Below are 7,949 nucleotides of genomic sequence, written 5' to 3'. Positions count from 1 at the left end.
CTCTGCGGGCGGGCAGGGCTCTCAGGCCACTGGCGGGCACAGCCAATCCCCCTCCCTCCTCCTCCTGGCCCGGATTTCTAGACACTTTGGTGCTGTCCTAACACGTGGTCTTTATTAACAGAGGTCCTTTTGGAACCGGAAACGGCGTGAACCGTGATGGGCTCTAAGGCCAAGGGCAGGAAGAAATGCGGCCAGGCACTCCAGGAGCCACCCAGGGGCCTCCCCGGGCTCAACAATACAAACTCGGCTGCCGTGCAGACAGCAGCTCATCCCCACGGCGCCCGAACACCCAGCCCCTGGACGGCGAGACGCCTGTTGCTGCAGGTGGCCCGTGGCTGGCTGGTGAGGCCCAGCCCCAGGCGTACGTCACCTTCTCTGGGGCCACCTCTCTGGTTCTGCGGTGGGGTTCTCCTGGGAGCCCCCAGTCACCACAGGACCAACGTGGCCTGTCTGCAGCCCAAGAAGGTGGGGACACAGGACTGTTCCCCGTGCCCCCCGCATCACCCGCGAGGCCCGGCAAGCACCAGTGGTGTCTGCGGGGAAGATGAAGGGGTCGTGCACAGACCCCATCTACCGAAGATGCTAAACGGCAGAAGCACAGACTGCAGTCACACGCGGTATGGACCAAACACAAGTGTCCTTGCAGGAACCGATGTCTGAATGTCAAGGCTGTACCCGGGCCACAGTGAGAAGGCCCAGACCCCACGCAAGGCACAGAGAGGGGATGGGGGGAACATCTGCGAATCTGAGCTCATCGGGCATCACCCCAGAGGGAGAGGGAGAGAGCCAGAAGGAGATACGGAGGGAGAGGGAGAGAGAGGGAGGGAAAGACTTCTCTCCCTTCCCTGGGGGTTCTCTAGTGCAGGCAAGGCCAAAAACCACTGCATTTCGGGAAATGGGTCCTCGTAGAAAAGTTAAATAGTAGCTCATGGCATTATGGACACATATTAAAATGGCCCCAAATCTTGAGGAGTCAGGGAGGGGAGCTGGCGGCTGCCTCATAAACGAGGAGAGATTGGGCGTCAGAGAAGGGGCCTGTGCAGCCCGCCGCCCAGGGCCCCGTAGACTTCATCTCCCAGCTGTGGTCCAGGGCTGGAAGTCAGCTGGGAGGTCAGGCTGTCCAAGCATCAACGTTGACTTCAGGGCTGATCTAAAAGGTGCCTGGTGTCTGTTGAAGCAGAAAAAAGAGAAAGCAGTGGGGAGAGCATGGGAGGGGGAGGGAGCCCCCCTCCTCAGCCCTTCTCCCTCTCTTCCTCCCTCCCTCTCCCTCCCTGCCTCTCACTCTCCCTCTCCCTCCATCTCTCCCTCTCCCTCTCTCCCTCTCCCTCTCTCCCTCTCCCTCCCTCTCTCTCCCTCCCCCTCCACCTCCTTCCCTCTCCAGAGAGGGAAGGAGGTGGAGGGAGAGGGAGAGAGAGGGAGGGAGAGGGAGAGGGAGAGGGAGGTGGGAGAATGAGAGGGAGAGGGAGAGAGGGAGGGAGGGAGGGATAGAGGGAGGGAGGGAGAGACGTCTCTCCCTCCCTCCCTCTATCCCTCCCTCCCTCCCTCTCTCCCTCTCTCCCTCTCCCTCTCTCCCTCTCCTCCCTCTCCCTCTTCCTCCAACTCTCCCTCTCCCTCCATCTCTCCATCTCCTCACTCCCTCCCAGAGAGGGAGAGACAGAGGGAGAGGCAGAGACGAGGAAGAGGGAGAGGGGGGAGAGAGGGAGGGAGGGAGAGGGAGGGAGGGAGAGGGAGAGAGGGTGAGGGAGAGAGGGAGAGAAGGAGGAGAGAGGGAGAGGGAGGGAGGAAGAGACTTCCCTCCCTCTCCCTCTCTCGGTCTCCTCTCCCTCCCTCCCTCTCGCTCCCTCCCTCTCCCCCTCTCCCTCTTTCCTCTCCCTCTTTCCCTCTTCCCTCTCCCTCTTTCCTCTCCCTCTTTCCCTCTTCCCTCTCCCTCTTTCCTCTCCCTCTTCCCTCTCCCTCTTCCCTCTCCCTCTTCCCTCTCCCTCTTTCCTCTCCCTCTTTCGTCTCCCTCTTCCCTCTCCCTCTCTCCCTCTCCCTCCCTCCCTCTCCCTCCCTCTCCCTCTGAGTCTCCCTCTCTCACACTCTGTCTATCCTCTCTCAGGAAGGAGTGGGAGCAGGAGGGAAGGAGAGGCAGAGAGGGAGAGGGACAGAGAGAGACAGACAGACAGACAGACAGAGACAGAAAGAGAGGAGAGGAAGCAGGGAGAAAACAGAGAAAGAACATACCATCTACATTTCTGTCAAATGACACCGGGGATCCTTACATAACCAGGAGAAAATTACAGAGAGAGGCTCTTTCTCAGCTGGAACTGGAACTGCAGACGGGGCCAAACACCACCAGGCTGGCCACACATGTCCAGCCGCTGCCCCAGTCCCGTGAGTCCGGTCAACAGGGCTCTGAGTGTCTGCTCCAGGGAGCTGGGGTTCACCCTCTCACCCGGGAGGCCGGGCCAAGCCAGTAGGGCCCCGGGCTGGACACATAGGGGGAAGAGCATCCCCACAGGACAGCTTGTGCGAGCAGATTCAGCTGCCAGATTCTAGAGGCCCGGGATCACCCTGTGGCCCGTGAAACGCAGGAGCCATGAGGGTCTTGCATTGTGATTCCTGTCCGTTGGACTGTCAAGTTTATGTAGGGAATCTTGGAAACAGTGGTAACAAGACTGAATTGGAACGAGCTTTAGGCTATTATGGACCACTCTGAAGTGTGTGGGTTGCTAAAAACCCTCCCGGCTTCGCTCCTGTTGAACGTGAAGATCCCCGAGATGCAGCTGATGCTGTCCGAGAACTAGATGGGAGAACAATATGTGGCTGCCGAGTAAGAGCGCACCTGTCGAATGGGGAAAAGAGAAGTCGAAATCGTGACCGCCTCCTTCTTGGGGTCGTCGCCCTCGAGATGATTACCAGAGGAGGAGTCCTTCACCTCGCCACACGTCTCCGAGACGGAGAAGCTTCTCCCTCAGCCAGAGCAGGTCCCTTTCTAGATATAGGAGAAGAGAGAGATCCCTGTCCCAGGAGAGAAATCACAAGCCGTCCCGATCTTTCTCTAGGTCTCCTAGCCGATCTAGGTCAAATGAAAGGAAATAGAAGACCACTTTGCAAGAGGAGTGGTGTACAGGCAATAACTTCATTTGACAGGAGTATGTACAGAAAATTCAAGTTTTGTTTGAGACTTCCGAAGCTTGGTGCACTTTTTAAATGTTTTAGCTGTTCACATTTGTTTGTCTCTTGGGACAGTGACACAGAAAGGTGTCATTCTCTATGGTTTGAAATGGGTCCTATGAGGCATGTAATATGAAGAATTGTTACCTTACAATGTTCCCTTAAGCAAAATTGAATTTGCTTTGAATTTTTGGTCTTGTCTAGACTGATAATAAAACTCTGAATCCTGCCCAGCTAAAGTGTGATGTTTATATTATGGAAACAACACCGGCAAACATTGAAAAGGCTTTCTGTAGCTGGGATATGGTATGCAGCTGTAGTTAAGCAAGCAGTCTTTAAAAGGTGCTGTGAACACAAGGCAGCAGCTAAAAATTAAAGCTGCACCCTTACCCTAGATTAGAGGTTTAAAAATTCCACTAGTCTTCACACCGGACAAGAGGTTGTCCAGTGACTTTAGAATCGAAGAAGTTTCAAGAAAGTTAGTTTACCTTTGATTTAGGTCATAAGTCCCCTGTGTGATTGCTGTACATGAATACAAAGCTCTTTGTAATATTACTTGGGAATTTGAGAGTATTCAAGATACCAGTGTCCTGCCAGATTAAGAGTATATTGTAGAGCTGAACTTTGAGTTACTGTGCAGTTTTTTTTTTCATGCTGTCATTTGTAATATGTTTTGTGAGAATCCTTGGGATTAAAGTTTTGGTTCCAAAAGAAAAATAAAAAGAATCCGCCTGCCAATGCAGGGGACGCGGGTTCGAGCCCTGGTCCGGGAAGATCCCACATGCCGCAGATCAACTAAGCCCGTGGGGCACAACTAGTGAGCCTGCGCTCTAGATCCTGGGAGCCACAACTACTGAGCCCCCGTGCCACAACTACAGAACCCGGCACGTCTAGAGCCCGTGCTCCGAAACGAAAGAAGGCACCGTAATGAGAGGCATGTGCCCACAACGAAGAGGAGCCCCCGCTCGCCGCAACTAGAGAAAGCCCGCGTGCAGCAACGAAGACCCAACACAGCCAAAAATTAATTAATTAATTAATTTTTAAAAGAAGACCGCCATTGGGACGGCTGGGGGACAGCTCCACGCTCTGCTTCCCAAGGGGGGCCTGCACCCAGGGACTCAGGAGGCGCCCTTGCTCCTGGCGATGCGTCCAGAGGCCCCAGCGCAGGAAAAGCACACATGGCATCCACGTAGGGAGGCCGGGCCCGGGGAGCACACGGGGTCTCCCTGGTACTATTCTTGCCACTTCCCTACAGGTGTGAAGTTTTCAAAATAAAGCATTTGGGGAAGAGGGCAGAAGCTGAAAAAGCCGCCCAGGCCCCAGCCCTTCAAGACCCCACGCCGGGTCAGGTGCGGGAGGACTCTGTGAGATTAAAGAAACAATACAGAGAGTAGGGGCGGGGCGGGGTCTCGAGGGACAACCTCCTTCGGGGCAGAATCTCGGTAGACAGACCGCCACCTTCCCCTAGGAAGGATCCAGAACCTTGGGACCCAAACACTCTGAGCACCTCAGGAGAAGAAGGCCCTCCAGGGGGCAGGGCACACGGACGCCTCTCGACCACCCCGCGGGGCCTGCACGCACCCAGCTCCTCGCCCGTGAATGTCAGGAAGGTCACGTCCCCGTTCAGGTTCTTGTTGAAGTCGATGCACAGGAGACTCAGCCTCTTTTTTTTTATTTTTTAAAAATTAAAAAATTAATTTATTTTTGGCTGCATCGGGTCTTTGTTGCTGCACACGGGCTCTCTCTAGTTGCGGCGAGCGGGGGACACGCTTCGTTGCGGTGAGCAGGTTTCTCATTGTAGTGGCTTCTCTTGTTGCGGAGCATGGGCTCTAGGCGCACGGGCTTCAGCAGTTGTGGCAAACAGGCTCAGTAATTGTGGCTCACGGGCTCTAGAGCACTGGATCAATAGTTGTGGTGCACGGGCTTAGCTGCTCCGCGGCATGTGGGATCTTCCCGGACCACGGCTCAAACCCATCTCTCCAGCATTGGCAGGCGGATTCTTAACCACTGCGCTAACAGGGAAGTCCTCAGCTTCTTCTTCTTCTTTTTTTTTTTAAACATCTTTATTGAAGTATAATTGCTTTACAATGGTGTGTTAGTTTCTGCTTTATAACAAAGTGAATCAGTTATATATATACATATGTTCCCATATCTCTTCCCTCTTGCATCTACCTCCCGCCCACCCTCCCTATCCCACCCCTCTAGGTGGTCAGAAAGCCCTGAGCTGACCTCCCTGTGCTATTCGGCTGCTTCCCACTAGCTATCTATTTTACATTTGGTAGTGTATATATGTCCATGACACTCTCTCATCCTGTCACATCTCACCCCTCCCCTTCCCAATATCCTCAAGTCCATTCTCTAGTAGGTCTGTGTCTTTATTCCCGTCTTGCTACTACGTTCTTCGTGACCATTTTTTTCCCCTTAGATTCCATATATATGTGTTAGCATACTGTATTTGTTTTTCTCTTTCTGACTTACTTCACTCTGTATGACAGACTCTAACTCCATCCACCTCACTACAAATAACTCCATTTCATTTCTTTTTATGGCTGAGTAATATTCCATTGTATATATGTGCTCAGCTTCTTCTTGATGCTCGTGATTTTCTGAAGGAAGAAGACGGCCGTAAAATCGGGGGGCCTGGGCACAGAGGGGGGTTCAAGGAAAAGAGGCGGATGAGGTGGACAAGAGGAGGGAGATGGGAAAGAAAGGGCCTCGGGTCCTAACTGTTAGGACCCTCCTCAGGAGTTACCCCAAGGGGACAGCCTAAGCTTCAGCCATTTCAAAGGAGCTAAGTTTCTGTCCCTTCAGGGTCTATCTGGTTTGCAGAAACAGGTAGAAATGGACCAGCCTGGGGGAGGGAGCGACGTGGGGCGCAGAGGAAAGTGCCGGTTCCCCGGGGCCCCTGCCGGGCCAGCAGCAGGCGGGGCGCCTCGAGGACCTGCCCAGGCTGCGCCCTCTGCCCAGCCCAGGACTCAGCGCGCCCGGCCCCGCTCCCAGGCTGAGCAGACGTGCCTGTCCGAGGACAGGAGGGGCGCTGGGGGAGCGTGCCCACTGGCTCTGCCAGGAGCAGGGGCTCATCGGGCACGCCTGGCTCAGAAACAGCCCGAGGGACGCCGGGCCTCTGCGGGCAGCAGGCGCCGTGCTGGGCACTGGCCTCCCTGCAGCCTCACGGCCCCACCGGCTACAACTGGGAAGGAGCACAGGGCGCCCTGGGAGGGCGGGGCGGCACTCAGGACCCCGCCCCGCGCCAGCAGGCCGCCTCTCCTGGGCGCCCCCCTCCACGGGCGTCCCCGTGGTCCCTCGGGCCAGTGGTTCTCAAGTGTCAAGGCGGTCTGCGCAGCCCCACTGTCCACACCCTCACCTTCCCCAGCCTGGAAGCTCCATGTGCCCGCCGCTCCGGAGGACTTCGGGGCCCACGTGCCCGGGCCCCACCCTGGATGCCGGAGTCCCACAGTCCTCTGAGTCCCGGTTTCCTCCACCGCAAGGCACAGCACCGGCCGAAGCGGGACAGCGTTTGTGTTGAGGAACAAGAACTGTCGCTGAGCCCTGGGTCGGGCCTGGTACCCGTGTTCACCGCGTCTGTCACTTTCTGACGCAAACCAGCCAGCGCAGGGCTGCACCCCAGCCCCTTCTGTACGGGGCTCCCACACTCGGGGCCACCGTCCCCCTGCCCTCATCACCCCGGAGAGGCCCGGAGCCCCAGGGTCATTCTAGCCAATCCTGAGCCTGCTCCTTCCCGGGGACCCACACCTCAGGCTCCAGTCCCCAGCCACCCCTCCCCTCATTCCTGCCGAACCCTCGTGCTCCTGGGAGGCCCTAGGTGACAAGGCGTGCCCCTGCCCAGCACCATGAGTGACAAGCTCTTTCCTCATCTGCTGGCCTCACTGTTCTCTGTCCTCCACACAAACCGACTCGGTCAGCCCTCACGACCACCTGTGAGGGGGTCCTCGGGTCACGCACGTTGCAGATGGTGAACAGGGACAATGGGGTCCAGTGACCGGCCTCCGGGGACCCAGCCAGTTGGTGGCAGAGCTGGGTCTGATCCCGGCCATCAGGATGAGTGTAGCCACGGCGCCCCACGCCACGCACCGAGGTGACACGCTCGACCATGGGTGGCTCGCAGTGCCCGCCCCCCTCCCCACCCCACGGGGCTGCCTCCCGGGAGGGGCCGGGCTGCCCATCGCCCGCCTGTCCAGGGTGCCGCAGGGACCCGTCCTGCTGGACCAGGAGTGGGAAGATCTGAGGGCTCTGAGGTCCACGCTGGGGGCAGAGGGGTGTCAGGCAGCTGGGAGGACCTGAAGGGACAGGCCCCCCGGGGGGGCCCACTGGGAACCCGCACGGCCGCAGGGCTCAGCCAAGAGAGGAGGGAGGGGGTGAAGGCGGACGCCATGCTCTTCAGCCTCCCGTTGTCCCCCAGCCTCCGTGCCCAGCACGAGCCGCGCTGTGAATTATGGGAGAAAGGGGTCGGGTCTTGGCCCCCAGTCCTGGCACACAGCTCCTAAACCTAAAGCCACAGGCCGGGTTGCATCTTACAGCCCCCCTGCCTGCCTACCTCCTGCGAGGGGAGAGGGCAGGGGTTGCAACGTGAATCCGTTGCCCATGGCCCCCGCTGTAATCGTGCTCATGGAACAAAATCTCGGTAAACACGGGGTTCAGAGAGCTGCGGGGTGGGTGCCTGCAGGCGGCCTGGAAGCCCCGCGCCCCTCCCCACGCCTCCCCACCTCCTCCTTCCACCTGGCTGTTCCTTTCGAATAGCCCGGTGCTCTAGTCCGTGGACTGGGTGCCTGTGT

At 57.5% G+C, this 7,949-nt stretch overlaps 1 pseudogene; it reads left to right on the top strand.

Annotated features, from left to right (window-relative positions):
• Window positions 1-2,578: 2,578 nt before the first annotated feature.
• LOC130708904 (serine/arginine-rich splicing factor 3-like) lies at window positions 2,579-3,215 on the top strand (annotated as a pseudogene).
• Window positions 3,216-7,949: the final 4,734 nt, after the last annotated feature.

The sequence above is a fragment of the Balaenoptera acutorostrata genome, chromosome 9, assembly GCF_949987535.1.
Source record: "Balaenoptera acutorostrata chromosome 9, mBalAcu1.1, whole genome shotgun sequence".
Lineage (NCBI taxonomy): Eukaryota > Metazoa > Chordata > Mammalia > Artiodactyla > Balaenopteridae > Balaenoptera > Balaenoptera acutorostrata.
The sequence above is the reverse complement of the archived record's forward strand: the minus strand, read 5'-3'. Positions and strand labels throughout refer to the sequence as shown.